Source organism: Callorhinus ursinus, unplaced genomic scaffold, assembly GCF_003265705.2.
Source record: "Callorhinus ursinus isolate GAN/ISIS: 27379988/994484 unplaced genomic scaffold, GSC_fseal_2.0 scaffold54, whole genome shotgun sequence".
NCBI classification, from domain to species: domain Eukaryota; kingdom Metazoa; phylum Chordata; class Mammalia; order Carnivora; family Otariidae; genus Callorhinus; species Callorhinus ursinus.
In genome coordinates, this window is record NW_027397116.1 from 8,837,559 (window position 1) to 8,859,628 (window position 22,070).

The window sequence follows — 22,070 nt, forward strand, 5'->3', positions numbered from 1 at the left end:
GTATACTGATAGCAGCTATGCTTATTAAAAAGGAAATGAAAGAAAAAACTCTAGCCATAAAAGTCGGGGGAGGAAGGGGGCCCTTAGAAGCCAGATCGGAGGGTGGATCAAGTGGGTACCTGGTATGCAGGAACGAAGGGGCTCAGTCACCGTGTCGGAGACCCACGGGCACCCACGGGCACCCACGGGCATTTGAAGCCAAGGACTATCTCCTAGGTGTGTTGTGTCTCAAGGTGAAACAGACCTGAACTGGTCTCTTGAGCCACACCTCCTGCCACATGCAAATGGTATAAATAATCGCACCATCTTGGAACAAAAGATAATGCCGTGTTTATATTTTACCTCCTTTTAACATACAGATACTTCTGAATAAATGCACAATTGTACATGTATAGATGTCATACGGAGTATTGGTGTTGATTTTTCTGTTACTGCCTTCCCTTCCACAAACCCAATCAGCACGTGAAAAGTATTGGCTTATAATTTAGAATCTCAGTAGGATTGTAAGAGCATCAGCCCCTCTATATGCCCTAAAGAGTTTTATCTAGTGAACTTGGGTTTTTTTTTTTTTTTAATCTGTAAGTGTTAACGTAGTGTTTATATTTAAGCTTTTTAAAAAATCAAGCTTTTTAAGATGTTGGAGTGCCTCATTGCATGCCTAGACTGAAACCTTCTTCAGGATGTCATGGTTAGCTGTGACCTCATGGTTTACTATTCTAATACTAGCTTTGCTTATCAAAAATAAATGAAAGAGAAGACTCTAGTAATTCATGTTGAGGGAAAAGGGAACAATTTCAAAACAGATGTGGAAACTCCAAGTAGGGTAAATTATAATTAAAACTGCGTTGTTTTTACTTTTCCTGGCCTTGATTCTCCAAGTTGAAAGATAGGAATAAAGTGTCGGGCTACAGGGTAGTTAGGAGCAAAATCTTTGGAGTCAGACATGGGTTGTAGTCTTTTCTCTGGACCCCACTATGCTTAGGATTTGGGGCAAAGTTTCTTCATGTCTTTGAGCTTCCACATCCTCATCTTTAGATTGAAGATAATAATGCACACCCATGCATGAAGGAAAGGGTTAAAGGAGATAATGCAGAGATAGTATTTCATACCATGTCTGGCACATTGCAAGTGTCCAATAAACTCTTGCCAGTTTCCTTATTTTTTTTAATTGAGGAAACTTATGCTTAAGTAGAATCCTGCTAATAGTGTTGAACCAGAGAAAGATAGTATTCACATTGTAAGTTGGTCTTTTTCTACAACCGTATGCTGCAGTAACTGTCATCACTTAGGAGTTTGTAGCATAGTGTAGTGTTTTATATAACATTTACTAAAGGCCAGAAGTAGTCTCTTATTACTGTATTTTTTCATTTATCTGCAAATTATTTAGGAAAATTATTATTTTTTTAATTTAGGATTTCTGAAGCTTTGGGTTTTGAGGTGACTTGCACATTCTGTCTGTGATCCTATTGCTAGAGTTGAGAGCAGAAGGACACTTCAAGGTATAAGAGATTCATAATTACATCAATCCTAAAAGCTTAAAACTAGCAGTAGATAATTATATGTACTAAAGAGCAGTAATAATTAACAGGCTAGTAAACATGGAGGTTACATGCTACTAAAGAGACATTTCTTGAGAGGACTGTAGACATGGTCACTGTGTCCTTTGACCTTCCTGAAACTTAGGGGCCTGATTCTCCCTTTCCTCCTTCCATCTTTTCCCCCTTCCCTCCTTCTATCTTTGCCTCTTCCCTCCCTCCCTCCCTCCATCCCTTCCTCCCTCCTTTCCCTCCTTCCTTCCTTCCTTCCTTCCTTCCTTCCTTCCTTCCTTCCTTCTTTCCTTCCTTCCTTCTAGCTCTTATATATTATCTCAGCTATATAGCATTTTCTTTTTCTTTGTGAACCATAAAGGTTCAAGGAAGAGAAAAAAGAGGAACAGGAGACCCATGGTCTTTTCATGCTAGCTCTGATTTTATAAATGGAAAGTTTAAGAGGAGTCAGAAAAATCTGTTTTTCTTTCTCTTGCTATTGAACTGGAGAGGCACATCTGAGGTGACCTGCAGACCTCAGGGAAGCCTTGCTCAGTAACTATTTGTTGATTCATTGATTAAATGGCATGGAGAGAAGGGACATCAAGCACGGAGATTCCCTCAGTACTGAAAGCTTTGAAACCCCAAGCTGCCATGTGCAGTAGGATGGCTTCTCTGTGACCTTCCAACAACTAATCTCCTTTAAGAACTGAATCAAAGCAGTTAAGGGATTTTGTCAGATGGATTTTTGCCTACAGTTGGGTTTTTGGCAGTTGCATGTAGAAGGCAATACATTCTTCACAAGGATATGAAATTTTTTTTCCGAAAGGAATGAAGACAAGGTGCCAGCAGAGATCTCTAGAGAGGGACTCTTGTTTATCCATGGTACTGTTCAGGCAGGGACAGCTGCAAGGTGGATGACTTTCTCACACTTCCCAGCCAACCTTCTTCACCACCCGTGTCTGATGGTCTGGTCAACAAGCTCACTCATGCCCTGGGCCCCTCTCCATAATCTTCCTTCCAAGGGCAGAGAAAAAAACCTGTGATCAGAATTGATGTCCTTTGAGTGGCAATAGGCATATGCTATCTATTTCTAGGGACATCATAGAGTATAGAAGTTCGAGCTGGAAACCGTTCATTTTAATGGGCAAACAACTTACTCAAAATCACACAAACTATGAGTTGTAGAAACAGGACTAGGTCTTGGGATTTCTGATTCCTGAGCTAGTGCTTTTTGGAGGGCTCCTGCCTTCTGGTGTACAGACTACAAAAGAGAAAGCTTATATTATAGTGGGAAAAAAATCTAGATTAGGAAATGGCGAATCTATTCTAAATGAATTGCTCAAAAGAGTAATACAGGTCTGGTTCTAATCCTGCAGCGATAATTTAGAAACCCTGTGATCTTCAGGAAAGACACTTAACCATTCCCAGCTGTGGGTTCTTTCATTGTAAAATTGAGATTAAAATAACTATCATGCTTATATTTTAGGTTGTGTTGAGGATTCAGTACGATTACACATGGATGTTGCCTTGTCCAATGCTTGACACAAGCCAGGTATCAGTAAACATTATTGCCGTCCCTCTTCCCATTCCAAGGTCAGTGGTGGAGTCATGGATGGTAGAACTGTGAGAAAGGGCTTTTATGGATGTACCTGGAGTGGTGTAGCTCAGTGGTTTTCAACATTTTCTCCTGCCGCAACACACACAGGAAGCGAATGTGAAGAATTACCATATGCCTGGCCTAGAGTGATCCATTAGTCATGATATGATGGTGGTAACAATAATGTGGTAGTGGTGGTGATGAAGATGCTGATGTTGGTGGGTGATGTGCACACACCATGGATGGGCCCAGGGTATGAGCAGCTCCCACGGCTTTGGCTTGGACTGTGCTGCTGTCTTTGCTACACTAGACAGGAGATCAGAATGGTGGTGGGCAAGAGCCATGCCATTGTAAGTGCAACTACACTCATTTCAATTAAAAAGAAAATAACCGGCAGCCTTCGGTACTTTATTCCTGGTAACAAATTACTGGCAACGTCCTGGTTGGTCTAGAAGATGTCGTCTTTCCTGGAGGAGCATGGCTCCTCCTCCTCTGGAACTAGACTCCATGGGTTTGAATTTTGGATCAACCACTTATTGGCTGTGATGATCTTAGGAAACGAGTGAACCACTTTTAAAAGTCTCTATCCCCTCACCTTTAATTGGAACAATAATGGTACCTACTTCATATGATTGTTATGAGGAGGATGAAATGGGTTCACACATACAAAGTACTAGGAAGAATGTCTGGCACATAGTTCATGCTTGGTGCTAGCAATTTTTAGAGGTTTCTGTCTCCAAGCTATTTCATGGATAGTATTCTATCTTAAGAATCTCTCCCAAAATTGCCATTATTAATGTCATCCATGGTGTCATTAATTTATAAAACTGATTTTTTAGTTTTAACATATTCAAAGTTGCTCTTTATTGTGCACTCACCATTTAACCAGGCATTATGCCATGTGTTTTATACGGCATCTTAATTGATCTCATTCCCCCATTACTCTTATGAGATGGTGTTACCCCGATCTTACAGATGAGAAAATTGAACCTCCAAGAAGGGATAGAACTTACCCAGCTCATGAGTGACATAGCCAAGCCTCAAATGTGTAATCTTCCCTATATATCTTCCCCACACTACCTCATTAAGTCGGAGACAATTTGCAGAGGTGGTCGGAAATGTGTATTTTCTGGAATGAAAGAGAAATCATGAAATGGATTTACTCTAGCACATTCCGAAGACTCAGACCAGAAACAGAGAAGATGACCATCATAAGAAGCAACTTAATTTAGTTACTCAATAACCAGACAATCTAGAAATGTAACATAATTCTATCTTATGGACAGGAAAAGGAGAGAGACAGAGGTGGGGAAGGATCATGGATAATGAGGAGGAGGAAGACGAGATAGAGACAGAGACAGAGAGACAGAGACAGAAGGAGTGAGGCAGGGGTATAATTAGATGCCGCTCATTTAACACTCAAGCAATCCTGGAGGTAGATGGTCTAGGACATTATTTTTTCTAAGACAATAAAATTGAAAATAATGGTTTTGGGATTTGCCTTACGGTATTTTACCTTTAAATCCAGTGCCCTCTTCTACTTCATCATGCTACCTTTGGAGACACAGAGATTTATACAAAGATATAGACAGACACATGGAAAGAAAGACATATGGGTTCATTGACATAGGGACAAATCATGTTGGAACCATCTTTTTGCTTTTTCAGATGGTAACACTGAAGATCTTCTAAAGTCACGTTGTGCTTTTGCAACTACAGGCATAAGTTAGATTGATCTACATGTAGGAGACTAGGTGTTTAGTAATATTTCATGCTTTTTATTTAAAAGTAGCTTTTACTTCTGTTATTGAACCGATTTTCAAAAAGAAAATCTTATGAGTTAAATAAATCACATTTTCCTCCCAGTTTTACAGATGAAGAAATTGTGTTATGCAGAGATTCAATGATCTCCACAAAATCATAGCAACTTCTAGCAGATGTGAAAGCCATTCCCTGGTTTTAAGCCTCCAGAAAAAGATTTTTCTCTTTCCTGTGATGATCTCTTCTAGTTGGTATGGTTATCACATACTCAACTTCTGAGAACCTGGGGTCACATGATAGAGGAGGGTCACACTGGTGTACATCATGAGGGCCTGTCCGGGGAATGAACTCAGAGGATGACCCTTTCATGCAGGTTTTGCTATTGCCTTCCCGTCTGGAATACCGTCATCTGATCTTTAAGGAATGGCGTAAGGTCTATGGTTTACAACATTTCCACCCCCTAGGTTCCAGGCTGTGCATTGGAAAGGATCCTGTGCCTTCTTGTGCCTTAGCCTCCTGGGGTCCACCAGACGCTCCGGTGTCTTCCCCAGAGAGTAGCCTGCTGCTCCCACATTATGTCCAATTGGCACTCTGTTTGTAGAGCAGATGGAGTTCCCTTCTGAGAGGTACTTCCCTCTCTGCATGTTAGTTTTGAGGTTGTGGGTTTGGGTAAGTACAAGGGACCAAGAAAAGAGGGAGATACCAAATGGTTCTGTGAGCAGTGAGATGCAGTCCAAGGAAAAAGGAGAATGGGAAATCCCTATAATTTCCAAGGTTGATGCCAAGCCAGGCCACCTTCTTAAATCAGTTTAAACAAAATCCCTGAGGTTAGGCCATGAGACAAAGACCCCAGGGTCCTTCGTGGGGAAAACAAAAACAAAAACAAAAAAACCTGCCCCATGACCTTTTTTTCTCAGTATTACAACAATGGAGGTGGAAAGGAGGGATTGAAAGGAGACAAGGTGTTGGCTTTCCATCTTTTCCTTTAGAAGGTCATGGGACCATATGACCAGTTTTGTGTGAAGACGCCTGAGAATAATTGTGCTTGTTGATGAATAATTTTTTCTTACCGTGCTCACTGAAATCACATGCAAAATGACTCCCTTCCACTCTTTCTCTAAATTTAAGTACTTCTTCTAATAATACATGATATTTGTATAGTGAAAGCTTATGAAGTCACAAATTATCATCTCCCTTTTTTACGGCTGAGTTAACCTAGCAAGAAGAAGTGGCTTGTTCAGAGTAACAGTTTGCTAGAAAGGGAGCCAAAGAGGAGAAATTAGGCCTTCTCTGACCTCCATATCTGGACTGATTCTACCTCTTAGAGATTCCAGTCTTGTTAGAGGGCGGGTGCAGGGTAGGACTAAAGATGAGTGTAAAGAAAGTTACGAAGGGGAAAAACACCCTGAGAATGTTAGGAGAAATACTTGGAATGTCTTGTTTTGTGTCGAGTGTGGTATCTATGGTTAACGATGGTGCAAAGATTCTGATTTTGTCCTCCACTGCAGTGAGGGAAAGGGGGAGTACCCTTTGGAGGCTCATGCAGGATGCAGAATACCTCTCTCTACCCAGTCCTCAGGCTTTCCTCTCTTTCTTAGATCAGGCAAGAGAGTGGAAATATACTTCTTGGCCTGTCAGAAGATGGAGTTGAGGCAGCTCTAAGTAAGAGAGAAATGACCTTGTACATGCAAGCTGGGTTCTCATGTTTACCTGTAGTCCCACCCACTTTACTATGTAGTGGAAGAGTCATCCTTGTTCGTAACATCATGTCTAAAGTGAAGGGACAGCTAAATGATTATGAGGGCAGATGGTGCAACATTCCCTCCTCAAAGCAATGAATACCCTTAGGATAAAATGATGTTGGTCTGATACTTAGTTAAAATGAGTGTCATTTTTTTTTCCCTTTGCAATGAAACCTTATAAGTCACATGGATATTAGAAGGTGAAGTTAATGTGTGCTCTTTCTCATATGAGCTCTATTTTATTAATATTAGTTAAATAAGATCCTAATACAGCTCTGAGTAGTAAGGTGAAATTCTTGGCTTGGCTTAATTCTAAGACTATGACAGAGAAATTATGTATTTGATAATGGCTCTGAAATCTTCAAGTTGATCTGGCATTAGTCAGCATTTGACCATAGATTCCCGGTAGGAAGTCCATTCAAGCTATTGCTAATGCTTCAAAAGTACTCCGTGTGACTGGCAGAGCAAACAGACCGGTGTCATATAGATGTCAGCTTTTTACCCTCAAACCATCATTAACCAGAAGCAGCTACCAGCTAATATTTCAACATTACTTTTAGAATGTCAAACTATTAGTCATCATATAGACAACAAATATGTTCAGTTAAAAGATGCCTGCTTAAAAGCAAAATGGGTCTTGATCGACCTCAGTGTTGTTTGTACGCTAGAGGTTTACTCTGTATTTCTCTCCATTGGATTATTTAATAATCATTTTAATTTTAGTGAAGTTTCACTTTAATACTCCTAGAAATTAGAGGAAAATATTGCCTACATTCATTTGCTATGTTACGCAGAGACGGTACACAGCAAAGGTAAAGGATAAAAGATCAATTCTTATGGATCTCATAGTTCCAAGCTTTTGAGGCTGTATTATAGAAACTTTGTAATTATTGTGGGTAATCTTGCAGAAAATTAAATGTGGAGTTTGCGTATGTGAAGAAGTTTGGACTCTTTTGCTCACCATAGTTGGTTAGTGCTTAGCATCTCACTGTCCCTGTCAGGCTTTGGGTTGCACTCCACTGCTAGTAAAATGTTCTTTGTGGCATAAGTGAAATCCTTGGTGGGGGCACACCATCTTACGTTCGAGGCATATTTTAGAGGCCAGTGGTTCTCAGCTAAGGACAGTTTTGCTCCCCGCCCCCAGGGACATTTGGCAATGTTTGAGGACATTTTGATTATTACAACTGGGAGAAAAGGTGCTATTGGCATATAATGAGTAGAGACCAGGGATGCTGCTGAACATAGAATGCATAGGGCATCCTCCCATACAACAAAGAATTATCCAACTTAAATAGTCAACAGTGTTTTGAGAAGCCTTGTTCTAGATTCTTTCAAATTTTAAAGGTAAAGGAGAAAGGAGGTAGCTTAACTATTTTCAGATTTTTGAAATGGTTGATTTTTTAAATTAGAAGTTTCCCCCATGGGATATAGAATCAAGGTGGCAAATGAAAACATGTCACATGTTTGCTTTAAAAAATGTTTGGAGTGGCTAATTGAGTTTGGTTGTGGCTAATTGAGCTACATATAACAATCACAATTCCAACAATATTAATAGCTACAACTCATACAGCACTTACTGTGTACCAGACGCTGTCCAGAGTGTCTGTCCATACAGTGATTCAGTTAATCCTTAAAGAAACTCTACTGAAGAGGTACCCTATCTGTGCCCTTCAGTACTCAGACACTTTAATACTTGAGTCTGTAGGAATAAGGTGAGCTCCTGGCAGGAAGCGTAAGGAAGAGAGCATTGGCAGCACTGACAACAATATATTTGGAAAGAGGAAGGCTTTACTTTTCTAAATGCCCCTGGTTGCTCAGGCTTTTATTCTACGGTGCTATTATTGCAAAAGTGCTTCTCTGGGAAACTAGGATTGCCATCATAAAGCAGGTTTATATTTGCTTCTAGAGGGCGAAAAAGGAAAAAGGTTTTATAACTCTCTGCTTGCCAGTTTTGCACTGGGTCCCATGCCTATCTGTGTTTCCCTGTCTACTAGCTATTCTTGATGGAATTGGTCTTTAGGTGACGTGTAAATGACAGAGGGTGAGTATCCACCACAGCTCAGCCTTGGAAATGCACCTGCTGCCCTTACCTTCTAAGTTGGTTGTCCTCTGAGTCTCTTTCCTAGAGTTTTCAAGGGATAGGAGGCTCTCCTTTTAAAATTTTACCACTGAGGGGCACCTGGGTGTCATAGTCGGTTAAGTGTCCGACTCCTGGTTTTGGCTCAGGTCATGATCTCAGGGTCCTGGGATTGAGCCCCATGTTGGGCTCTGCACTGAACATGAAGTTCATGTTCATGAGATTCTTTCTCCCTCTCCCTCTGCTCTTCCCACTCATGCTATGTCTCTCTCTCTCTCTCTCTCTCTCTCTCCCCCTTTCTCTCTCTCTCAAATAAATAAGTCTTTACATTGTTTTTTTGTTTTGTTTTGTTTTTATCATCAGGGCGGGTTTAACCCACTAAAACCTCATGTTTGAAAGAAGAATAGGTAAAATTTCTCTAAGCCTCGTGGGAGATTCTCCAAGAACACATTGAACGATGGAATTTTCCCTGGAAATGCCCCAGTGAAGGTCATATTCCCAGAGGAGGTTTCTTGTGGGAATTGGGAAGTTAGCTAGGTTTGCTGCTCTCACACACGCTGAGGGTTTTGAGTCGAGAGAGTTACGTTTGTCACAGCCGATGCATCTTTCCTTTGCCAAACTGGTCTGTTATATTAAACCTCAGTTGCCATCAAAACCCGGAAAGGGAAACATCACAAATCACTAGAAATATATCAGCATTCTGAGCAGCAGGATTTATGGGGCACTAATGGATATCCTAGGCTATTTATCTTCCTGTAGCAGCTGAAACACATCTGCTTTTTTCTTACTGTAAAAGGCCTTTCCGTCAAGGAGCTGTTGCATCCCTAAGCCCAGTAGTGGCGTTGAGGAAAGATGGCGCTCGGGTCCTTGTTTTCTTTTGTGTCTCGTCGTCTTCGCCTTTTTGCTTCTTTCTCTTCCTCATTGAAAACCCAAAATGAACACAGTAAGGTTATATTCAAGTTTGCGGGGGTCTCTACAGAGACTGGCATAATTGGGGAACAGAGTGGTCTAGAAAGAGGCCCAATTTGCATATTCTTTGCCTTCTGTTTCAAAGCATAGTCATCATTCACGTTTTGCATAGCAGGCTTCTCTGTGTCTAACGGCTGATTCCTAGTGCAATTCATATAGGTTATTTTGTTCATCAAGTTCCAGTAAAATGCTCCAAAAGAAGGCTCCTGCTTTGGGCGACTTCTAATACTTTGCGCTGGTTAGCTTTAGCCTTTTCTTGAGCTCCTGGTCCCACTCTTGTCTTCTGTGGGGGAAAAATGCAGGTGAATTACATCCACATCAGGAGGGACTGTAGCTCCTTTGAGACTTCTCCCTCACACCTGCTGCCCTTACCTTCTAAGTTGGTTGTCCTCTGAGTCTCTTTCCTAGAGTTTTCCAGGGATAGGAGGCTCTCCCTTTAAAATTTGGTTCCATTTGGTAGCAGCAGATTTGGGTTCTGTGCCTGGCTTTGCCACTTATTAACTTGTGACCTTGGATCAAATTACTTAACATTGCTCGGTTTCTATGACTATAAAATGAAGCAAATCTTAAATATATAGACACACAAGATTAAATGATGTAAAATATGCAAAGCCCAAAATTTAATGGGTAAAATGTCTGCTGGTTTCTGAGGTAATATGACTGGAGATACTACTGGAGTCTTAGGAGAATTGACTCCTAAGTACATTTTGTACTTAGCTTTGTACAAAATGTAGCCCAGGGACTACAAACTTAGAATCACCTCCATACTCATTAAAATGCAGATTCCATGCCTCCCGCCCAATGGTCTGAATAAGAGTCTCTAGAGAGTGGGATCCAGTACCTCATATTTTTAGAAACATCTCATATGACTCTCACAGACTTCAGAATTGGGGGAGCACCGGGTTGGCCAACAACCTTTCCCGCTCTGTGATGCTCTTTCCCTCCTGCAGCAGTATAGCTACATCTAGAGAATTCTAAGCTCTTTACTTGCAGGTTCTTCTCACCCTGGCGGAGTCTGTCTTTGGCCTGTGAACTCACTCTCCCAGTTCATAAGCACTCCTTTTTATGGTAGGCCCCACATGGTTGGGTAACCTAAATAATGTGATAATGAGGATGGACCAGAGGTCACCAGATTGTTAACATGTGTGAGGAGATTGTAGGCTTAGCCTATCAGGTGAGGGAAAGGTTAGCACACCAACTGTATCCACACTTCAAAGCACGCGGATAGTGTGCTGCACTAACTTAATTATCTGTGCTATTGATATCTTTGACGAACATATCTATACCCCGGATCCAGTTACTTCACAGTGGAAGATAGCAGGACGTGGCTTGTTCAGTTGCCAACTTCCTAAAATGCTTTTTAGAGTCAGCTGGGTTGCTTAGGCCTCTCTTGCTCTTGGATTAAATATAAAAATAACTATGTAAAGCATATCAACCCTCTTTTCCCTGTCTGCTGAAACTGCAATCTCCTGTGCTTTTTCTAGAACCCATTAAAGAAGGAGGAGGAGAGGAGGGGTAACAATATGTAAAACCCCAAAGCCCACATCAGATATTCTCCCAGAACGGATCCTGCTGTTGGATCTCTGCTGAGGGAGAAAGGAGCTGGTCACCTCACTACGTACTAGTTCCTTTTTGACTGGTTAAGGGTCGATGAAGTAGCATGAGCCTTGTCCTTAGTGTTTTCTCCCATTTCCGTAACCATGTTAGTTTAATTGGCATCTCCACCAGAAGCTTGGAAGGGGAAAGAAATACAACCCAAATCAGGTGATGTTTTCATTTCTTTAAGCCATCAAAGTGCTTAATGTCAGGAAACATTTGAAACGAGAGACCGAAAAGAGGTATTCGTCTCTACCCCGTTCTTGCTGATCCAAACCGGCCTTGTTGTCCCTGTTACCACAAAAACAGGAGCCCTGGTTTGCAGGTGTCCAAAGAGAAGGACTTCCATCCCTGCCCGTAGCTCTTGAGGACAGATTTCCTCTGCCAGGTGTCGCTTTCATTTTTTTACCGACTTACAAGGACTATTTTTGTGTTCCCGAACCAGAGGGGTGAGCATGAGTTTGGAGCAGCTGATCTGTTGACTTTTCTGCAAGTGGTGTGATGTGAAATGTAAAGAGACAGGATTACTCAAACCCCTCACTGCACTGAAATTGAATACAGTGCCCTGTTCTTTGACACCAGAACGTAGCCTGCTGGTGAGGGACTACGATGTTTCATAGGCAGAGACCAGGGGAGAAATTTTCAGCGCTTCATCCTTTTCAGGATGTCTGTAAAGTCTCTCACACAGTATGCCACAGCTTTGAAAACATGGTCATTTTAATGATAACAATGCTATGGAGAGAGGGCCGGAGCGTCACGCAAAGCCAGCTGCGGCATCCCGCGTGACATTCCAAATAGTAATACAAATAGAATTAATTCACACGCCAGGGGTGTCTCGGGAATCCATTTTAAGTTGGCACTTAACTTGGGCTTGAGATTTCCCCGTGACTGACCATGTTGAAAAATGTTTGCTAAACATGGCAGGGCTGGGCTGCCCTCGATCTATAAATTCGCTCAAACTCATTCATTAACTAACACTTGATTTTTAACTAGAAGCAAACGTAGGTTAAAACGTAGATGGCTGTTCTCCGTTCTCGGGTAGCAGTGAGGTTGTTGCAGATGTTATACCTGGCCGATCACCTCCAAGTTACTTTGGCGAGAGAGCAAAGGATTATTTAATGACATCATTTCTTAGTTCATTAAGGGCTTACTCTAGGCTTTAAAATATATCTGGTGTGCAGATTCGGTGAAGAGGATGCCAATTCCTTGTATCTTGCATTGCATTTAGTTTGTGGCTGGACTAAAGTAAGACTTCCTGTGTCTTTCTAGTTCTCCCTGGCCTTGTCTTTCTATTTCTGCACAGTGAATTTAATAAAGAAACTATCTAGGAGTAATAATTCCGACAAGCCCTGGACATTCCTTTGGGGGAAGGAGGACTGACCTTTTCCTGTTTTTAATAAAACCTCTGTGAATTTGGGCTTGCCTCTTCTGCAGTCCAGCACAACTCTCTTTTTATTCCATATTTAAGGGTGGGATGAGCCCATTTATTTCCTCTGAGTTAGAAGCATGAAAGCAGTCCTGGGAAAGATGGCTCTTGTGAGGTTTGTTGTACTCGTGTCTGTTAAATTTGGTGCTTATTTACATGCGCGTATTTACTTGGCTTTATATTTTCTCTTTCTTGTCGTTAGATTTTGCTCTTTATTTGCGATTTAGTGTTTCACCTATTTCCAAAAGAACTGAGAAGTAGTGCTTTTATAATATGGGGCTGAATTATGCTCTGGTGATTGGCAGGCCATTTTATCCTAACTGTGACACTGGCAATTTTAAAAGCTTCATTTTTGTCTTAGTCTTGAACGAGGAGAATTTTACACATTATTACCTCCTGAAAATTCCCCTGGATGGATAATTTGGAGTCGAAGAACTTGAGACCTTTTGGGGGGAAAAAAGAACTGATCTACAGAATCTCTATGATTTTTCTTTATGGTCACTAAAAATATTTAGCATACTAAATATGATAGTCTATCTGTGAAAGTTTGGTATATTTTAAAATAGAATAGTGGGTATAAAAGAATCATTTCTAAGGGGGATGTTTTTTTTTTACAGTCTCAGGAAGATACCTGTAAATTTGTTTTGATTGTTCAGACATACTCTGAGGCATTTATTCCCTTGTGTCTGTCTCTCTCTCTCTCTCTCTCTCTGGTGTTCAATCTCGTTTTGATTTTATAACTCAAAGTTGACTCTTTTCTCATGAGTCCTGGCATATTCCGTGAGAAGGAGAGTAATTTAGATGCTTGGAAAAGCAAAAGCTCTGGAGAAGCTTAATTTAATGTATGGAACACAATGAGCAGGTTTCTGTTAAATCCTAGTAAACGAGCTGAGAGTAGCTCCGCCATGATAAGGGCGCTCGGCCATCCGCCTTCACCCATGTAAGACCACGGTGTTATTGTCACGGTTTATCTTGCATTGTTTTCTTTCAGCAGTCTCAGCTTAATTATACAAATATGAAAATCAAGTAACTGATGGAGACATTAAGAATTTCAGAGGAAAGGGGAAATCACTGGACTCATAAAAACCTTTAAGTGGATCTACATAATCTTCCAAATGAAATATAACTCTGCAAAGACTTTTGTTGACCTTCACAGTATGACCTCAGTCGTCATTTCCTAGCATTCTTTTCTATTTCAACCGTGAGTTTTGTGATGCCTTCTCAGTAGGAGATTGGATAGCAGTGAGGAATGCAATTTTTTTAAAAAATATTTTTATTATAAATAAAACACAAATAGAAAAACTATATGAGTCAAATGAAGGTCCTGATTAAGTATTGCATATTGGTATATTGTATATATATTGTATAAAATCTCGTGTGTGTGTGTGTTTGTATGTATGTATAGGAAAATTGTGTGTGTATTGTATGCTAGCCTGGACAAAAACTAGAATTTTGCCACCCATAAGCCTCACACAATCACAGCCTTTTGTACCCCCCATAAGTAATCATCATCCTATTACAATATTTCATTATATTTTTTTAAAAATACACCCATCACCCAGGATGCATCCCCAAATGCTATAGTTTAGTCTTGCCCATTAAAAAAAAAATTGATATACCTTGTAAATTTCTCTTACTTTGTAAGTTCCTTAATCCCTTCTATCTCCTTACAGTTTATTGAGGAACGTGGGCCATTTGACCTGTAGACTTTCCCCGGGCCTGAGTTTTACAGACTACATATTCATAGTGCACTTTAAAACATTTCCCCGTCCCCTGCATTTCCTGCAAATGGGCAGCTGGATCCAGAGACCGGATTACACTCAGGTTTGATTGCTTTGGCAAGGCTGTAGGTGGTGGCTGGCAAGGTAATCCTTCTTGAAACTCATATTGTCCCACGTTAGCCAGTGAGGACCTCTTCAAGTTGGATCTTGAGTCCTTTTGTCATTGCCTTAAAAGCCTTTGATAACTTCCCTGCTGTCTGATAATACAGGAAGTTCCAGATTCCTCTTGTACATTTCCTGTCCTAGATGTGGAATCAGCCATTTTCCCAACAAGCCCTCGTTTCTTTAGGTAAGAAATGTTATTCCAAGACTACGGTCTGGGTGCTAGGGATGCTCAGTTGCTGCTGGGGTGTTCATTGTTTCTTAACCCTTTGTAGAGGACAGATTTGGGGTTTGATTGATCTGTCTATCCATCCATCCATCTACCTACCTATTTATCAAATATAGGTACCTATATTTTATGAGTATACCTATATTTTCTTAAATATTTTATGAATTTATGAGTTCATATTGATATTCCAATTCAGATTTGAGTTTCCAGAGTTTTATATAACCTCTTTGGCATTACATTTATATATCCTCCCTTTCCCAAGAATCTTGATTGACAAGGACACAGAGGATAACAGAATTAGAATAGCCCATAATTACCCACTTGTTTTATCCCATGTGAACCTCACACTAGTCTCAGGGGAGCAATACTAATACTAGTACCAATGCAGTTATTGAAAACATTAAAACTTTTTTTGCATATAGTCCCAGCCCCCCAATCCTTCCCTCATTTTAAAATGGTTGTGCTGTATGTAACTTGTCAGAACATATAGCCATTAGGTACTCTGCTTCTCTACCTCTTAGCATACTTTAATCTTAATTCCACGGGCAACTGTATATTTTAATATTCACCACCAGGCTTCATATTGATGGTCTCTCCAATTGTTTTGATTGCCTGAGGCTCATTCTCTAGTCTGTTCTTCAGAAGGGACTCTTGGGAACAATACTCTTTCAGTTCTGACCTATATCCATAACAGTTTGTTTGAACCCTTTATACTTGCAAGTCATTTTTGCTGGATATAAAATTATTTTCTTTCCTCTAGGATATCAAATAGGCAACTTAATTTTCTTCTTTCTAAAGCTTCGCTTTAGAAAAGTCTGATGAGGGGCAGGTGGCTGTGATGAGGGATCTGGGTGGCTCAGTCATTAAGTGTCTGCCTTCAGCTCAGGTCATGATCCCAGGGTATCTGGGATCGAGCTCCGCATCGGGCTCCCTGCTCTGCGGGAAGCCTGCTTCTCCCCCTCCCATTCCCCCTGCTTGTGTTCCCTCTCTCGCTGTGTCTCTCTCTGTCAAATAAATAAATAAAATCTTAAAAAAAAAGAAAAATCTGATGATAATTTAATTTTCTTTATACTGTAAGTCGTGTACTCAAAGGGTTTTATTAGAACATGTGTCCGTATTGGGTTTTGGGGGGTTAGTATTGTCAGGTACATGGTATAATTATTAAGTGTCATGTCAAGCTTTTTTTAAAATTTCAGGAAATTTTCTTGAATTATAGTCATTAGTATGCATTATATTCCCTTGCTTTGATTTCTTCTTCAGAATCTCTTCTTATCCATATGCTCAGTTTCTTTGCTTATCTTTACTCTTTGTCTGTTTTTCAAACCTTTTTATCTCTTTCATTTCTTTTTTATTTTTTACCTTATCTCCTTTTTGCCTTTTATATTTATTAAGGAATTACCTGTTGTGTTTATCTGTTCCTAGTTTAGTTGGCATTTATGAAGTTATTTTTTTCCTTTTATTTCTAATTCTTTTCTGAGTCCTGTCACCATATTAATAAATTCTTCTAATCTGACCATGGTGTTCTTTTTCGTATCATTTCTTAATGTCTTTAAGCTTCTTTTGAAATGACAGGTTATAGTTTTGATCTGTTTTATGAGAATGTCTTTCCAGCATGCTTTTGTTGTCTCTAGGGATGTTTTTCTGTTCCCTATTCTTTTTTGTAATTATAATAACTTTGTATGGGATGTGACCTCGATACTTTTCCATTGTTCATTTTTATGTGAAATTAATTTTCCCGACCTTTTAGAATGAGGTGTAGGTTCAGGAAACAGAGCTTTCCCTATGTGTGTGTGTGTGTGTGTGTGTGTGTGTGTGTGTGTAGTGTAGTGTAGTATACAAAAATATGGTAGATTCTTTCTGGCTGCTTTCCTCATTGCCACTGATCTAAACCTTCTCTTTCTTTCAGATCTCTTATTCCATACTGCTCAATGTTGATGGCACTTTCTTGTTAGTGGGAGCTACTCTGGAAGGGAACCCTGGTGCCTTGACAGGGTTGTAGCAATTAAACTGTTCTATTTCTTTCAGTCCTACTTAGCATGGATGGGCCCCTTGCACTGAGGTGTTAAAAAGGACAAAACCCCTCCCAGTTATAGCTATTGTTTCAAGTGGGCCCACTGAACTTTCCAGTGAGTATTGTTGGCTATTTTATGGTTCTCCTGTTCTTAGGCCCATAAGTTGCCACTCCATTATTTCCTCCTTCCTCCCATCCAGATGCTGATTCCATGTAGGATTTGTGACTCTTGGTTGTTTGTCCAATCAACCGGTTTGGGATTCATGAGGAAATTTTGTCTCCTATTTTGTTTTCAAAGCTGTCCATGAGTTTTGGGTTTTGTTGTCTAGTTGTTCTATTTTTTTTAAAGATTTTATTTATTTGAAAGAGAGAATGAGAGAGAGAGAGAGTGCACATGAGACGGGGGAGGGTCAGAGGGAGAAGCAGACTCCCCGCTGAGCAGGGACCCCGATGCGGGACTCGATCCTGGGACTCCAGGATCATGCCCTGAGCCGAAGGCAATCGCTTAACCAACTGAGCCACCCAGGCGCCCTAGTTGTTCTATTTTTATTTTGGTCAAAGGATTGAGAAACTGTGCCTCCATTGCCGCCAACATGCTTCTGTCATTCTCTCCACAGTCCTTTAAGCAGTGCCCTCTCTGATCAGTGGCATGCATCTGAGAAACAGCAGCCCAGCAAAAGGGAAGCAGCCTGGCTCTCCAGAAAGGCCTTCTTCTGTATAAGATGACTACCTCCAGTACGGTTGTAAGCCATGAACACAATTTCAGTGGCACCATGTTCTAGCCAACTCAGCTAGTCAGCTCAGATATGGAGAAAAGTTTTGCACTGTTTTGTTTTTTGTTTAGGTATAAGTTCAGCTTTTCTTTCCTTCAATAAGCATGAGTTTCTATTTATAGCTAGACTTCTTTCCAAAAACCAATGCATGGTGACCCATAAAAATAACCACAGTAACAAGAGATAAAATAGAATTCATAATATCTGGTAGAATGCATTAGTCAAAGTAGACTGCCTGCTGAAACAAACATCCTAAACATCTTGGTGTCTTAAATTATTTCTCATTTATGCTACATCTGACTTGGATTGGAGGGTGGAGTGAGTAGGGTGCTCTGCTCCACATTGTTATTCAGCGACCCAGAGCCATCCCCAAAGGCCTCAGAGTCTGAAGCATTGGAAGGGAGAGGTCAGAGAGTAGGCCAGGGGAGGATTTTAGGGACCAGTGTTGTCATACGTACATCATTTCTACCCACATACCACTGGCCAGAGTTCAGGCATGTAAAACTTTTTGATAGCAAGGGAATATAAAAAAGGTAGTATAACTATGTACCCAGAAAGGAAAGGAAATGGGGTTTGGTGAGCCTAGGATCTGTGATGGTGAAGAAATGGGGAAAAAAAAAAAGAATAATTTACCAGGATAGAGAGGGCATTTCAGCCAGAAAACAATTGTTTGAAGACTTGGATGTAGGGAAGCATATGTTGGCTTTGGAAAATGGAGAGAATTTTGGTATGGTTGGAGTACTGGATGAAGTCAGAAAAGGAGGCTGTGGTGGTGGTCTCATACAGTGGGCTTGCATGTTATCTAGGGATTCTATCCCTTATCCTGCATGAAGAAAATGGCTATCTGTGGTTTGTAAGGAGGGGAGTGCCATAATCCAATTTGTGTTTTAGAAAGATCATTTTAGCCCCCAGCTATTACTAGCAATGTCTCTGAAATTACAGAAGAAACCTCTTCCAAACCGTTCTTGGTCATGCACCTAGTTTTACAAACTCAGGAAAAACTGAATTCACCTCTGCCTGCGCCGGTCTAAGTCATGGCTTACTTGGTAGGCTTCCATTAATGTGCTACAATCACAACCAGAGTCTGCAGTGAGTTCTATAAATTCAGACTGGAAATGTAATTTCAGATCTCACCGGGCCTGTGTTGTTTCAGTGATATTATAATCAATGACTGTAGCTCCCTTTGAAGCTCATAAAGTGACCTCTTTTGACATTGATTTCTCATCTGTTTTTTTCTCTGACCTTTCTTCACCTCCTATGTCTCTTTATTTGCTAAGGCATAGTATTTTATTGCCAGACACCCTTATAATAACCACAGTAGCCATACATTTAGCTTTGCTCGGGTCATTACTACCTAAATAGACACCGTTGTGGCAAGATCTAGTCCTAGGAACCGGTATTGCAGCGCTCTCGGAAGGAGACTGTTTTTCTTCCATTAGAAGATACCAAAACTTGCTGTCGAGTTGTCTTCTTTGCTTAGACTGGAGTCTAGGCAGGTTGCCACATGCATTTTTTTGTCCTTTCATTTGAGCTCCAGACTGAGAACACCTCAGAAAATGATCACAAGTGTGAGATCAAACCTAACATGGTCATTTCCAAGATATTTGCATGTCTTGATGAAAGCCCGTAGGAGATTAAATAGGAAAGCAAATGAAATGTGCATCTTCCTTAGAGAAGTGTGTGGTTTGTCTGGTATTTATGCTTCTCCCAGTGTGACCTTTAGAAGAGAATATGATCGATAGCCTATTGGATCGTCTCTAGTCTGGCTGTCAAGGTTCAGGAGGGGAAGTTGAGGGCTTTGGAAGAAAGGCACCTGAAATGGCTAAGTGCAACCTTAGTAGAAAAGTACTCATGTTTTTTCAATAGTTTCCAGAAGGTTCCTAAGCACCTGATGTATGATGGGCTTTTTCATTTTGGGCATCTGCTATCTTTGCCTAGCTCAACATTCCAGTGAGGGTTTTCTTTTTTTTCAGAGCTCAAAACTGAACATGTCAGCAGTGAGCAGCCACCCAGCTTTGTAAAGAATGCCACGGCTGACAACTTCCCAGCTGCTGAGGAATCGGCTGAGCCTTTCTTGTAAAGCAGTACCGTACACAAGAGCCTTTGTGCCATGGGGACCCACCATGGAGTTTCCAAATGCCCTTCCTCCTGGAAAAATGTGCCAACCCCTCCTTACCATGTTGCCCCAATCTCTGGTGATAATACCCATGACTGTAGCCAGCCCTTTGGTAACTCTCGGAAGAACACAAAAAGACTCTTCTATACGGTCAGAGTGAAAAACAAAACAGAGCAAAAACAACCACCATATTTTAGGAACAAGACCATTAATTTATTTGGAGCCAAAGAAATAAGTTTGGGAACACATAGAAAAGTTCTGTTTTAATATTCTTGAATAATTCTGTAGAGGTCTACTAACTAAAACAAGAACTGCACAATTTTTCTCCAGGATTTTAAGGGTTTTTTTTTTTTTTTTTTTGGCAACTGCTTTGAGACATATAATTTTGCTCTGATTGAGGAAGAATGAATGAAGGAAGATGAAAGAAAAGGACCTCTTGTTCTCCATGTTCATCTCCAGGTGGCTTATCTATTTTCATACTATGCAAGAGCCCTCTTAGTGCTTAAGGGTGATTAGTCTATGGATTCTGGCTGGAAGACATGGGATTCCTTAACCAACTGCCCCAAAGTGCCTCTGAGAAACCATTTAAGGAATGCCCTGCTGTAGTTAACTCTCACAGTCACCCAGATTATGGTCCTCATTTTGCCCCACCCCCATAACCAACTGTCCCTTTCTCCAAGGACTTATTTGGTCACTGACTGCCAGTTACCCCTTAGGGAGTCTAGAAACATTCCATCAAGTCAAGGGGAGGTTATGGTTTGTTCCAAGGACTCTTGGATATTTTGTCAGAGATGTTCTTAAGTACTTGGTTCTAAACACGCAGATCTCTCTTAGATCATTTTAGAAAGGTGGGAGTGAGACAGTAACATTGTAACGTGTGTGTAAGATATGGTTAGTACTCCCCTTGTAACAAGGAATTCATCTGTAATAATTTACAGGCGGAGGATCCCTTGATGTTGATGCATTCAGACACTATGAAACTTGTCCCAGCTTCTGTTTCACGGTTGCCCCACGTGTCTTTGGATATATGCAGATTACTTTCTTACCAGGTCTGAAGTTCGATCTGTTTTGAATCACCCCAGTGCGTCCTGTGACACTTCTTCAAATGCTGCATAAACGCTTTCTCTATAGTTTTTAAAATTCAATCTCAAATTCCAAAGTATATATCCGTTTTACATTCTTAGCTGTTCTCTTGGGTCCACCCCACTTCCTGTACACCTTGAAATGATTCTAACAGGGTACTTTCTTCAAAATGCTTTCCATACACTTGCCTTTGTTCTTTCCACAGAACTTTTGAGTGTTTTGTAAATGGGCAACAGGACTCCTGATGGGTTAAGTTGCTTTTGCAGAATGCCACTTAGCTTTTAAAAGCATGGTCAGTTCATGAGCCGGCTCTCTTGTCTCTCAGGTCAAGTCCTCGCCCATGTGGCTGCTCTTTTCTCTGTCACCTCAATCCCAAAAATGGCACAGTGACTTTCTCAGAAACATAAGTAAACGATGGCCCGTGCTGGTGGGCATGCGCTCACTCCTAATCACCGCCCTTTTAATTTGAGGCTCTAACAGATGGAAAATGATTTGGATATTGCAGTAACAGCAAAAATAATGTTGGCTTCCTCTCAGCTTTTGCCTGGAGAAGCCCAAGAAGCCTGTTCCATATAATTAGAAGGTGCATGTGAACTTGAACAGCAGCACAGAGCCAGCCCTTGTAAGCATGAACTGATTCACCTTTGAGAAGTGACAAGTAAAGAATCAGCCTGAGGTTGCCTGGAGCTTTCTTCAGGATAAGACCTGAAGGGAAACCCTTGTAGGTTCAAGCCAAGAATTATCAAATGACCCAGTTTTACCCACTCCCCCGCCCCCCATATCCACGCCTTTCTCTCTTGTCTCAGAACCACCTGAGGACCTGCAACTGCTGACGTCAGCTCATTGGCCAGCACATAGGACTTAGATCCTGGATGTGAAATAAGAGGAAAAAGTCTTTCACAGAACCTTTCTTCCATAATTTTGTTTTTTTTTTCCCCCCATAGTCAGCCTATATCCATGCCTTAAAAAGATGTCTCTTTCTACCTTGGAGTCTGTTCTGTTCACGATTCTTCCCCATGCCTGGCTCCTTATAACCTGATCGCCAAAGCAATGTTCCTTGACCAGAGCAGTCATTTTAAATGGCACTATTTTTATCGTTTGGAGCCCTAGAAAGGTCTTTTAGGATGCAGGCACTCAAGTCCTAGTGACACCGTGAATTAGGCCGTGACTATCCCCAGATTTCCTGATTATTGGTTTAGTGACTGATTTACTTTCGTGGGGGTCCCATTTGCTGTGACCATTTATAAACAAGCATGCTGAGGAAAAGACAGACGATAA

General features: G+C 40.9%; 1 protein-coding gene across 8 annotated transcripts in view; it reads left to right on the forward strand.

Moving 5' to 3' along the window:
- ESRRG (estrogen related receptor gamma) overlaps window positions 1-22,070 on the forward strand; it is a 616,331-nt gene that overhangs the window by 60,543 nt on the left and 533,718 nt on the right. The window contains exon 1 of one of the 8 annotated variants that reach the window (XM_073884103.1): window positions 20,088-20,168. The exons of the other annotated variants lie outside the window; for them this stretch is intronic. The gene's annotated coding sequence lies outside the window, so the exon portion shown is untranslated. Of the gene's footprint in view, window positions 1-20,087; window positions 20,169-22,070 lie in introns of those variants that run through there. 8 annotated transcript variants of the gene reach the window in all.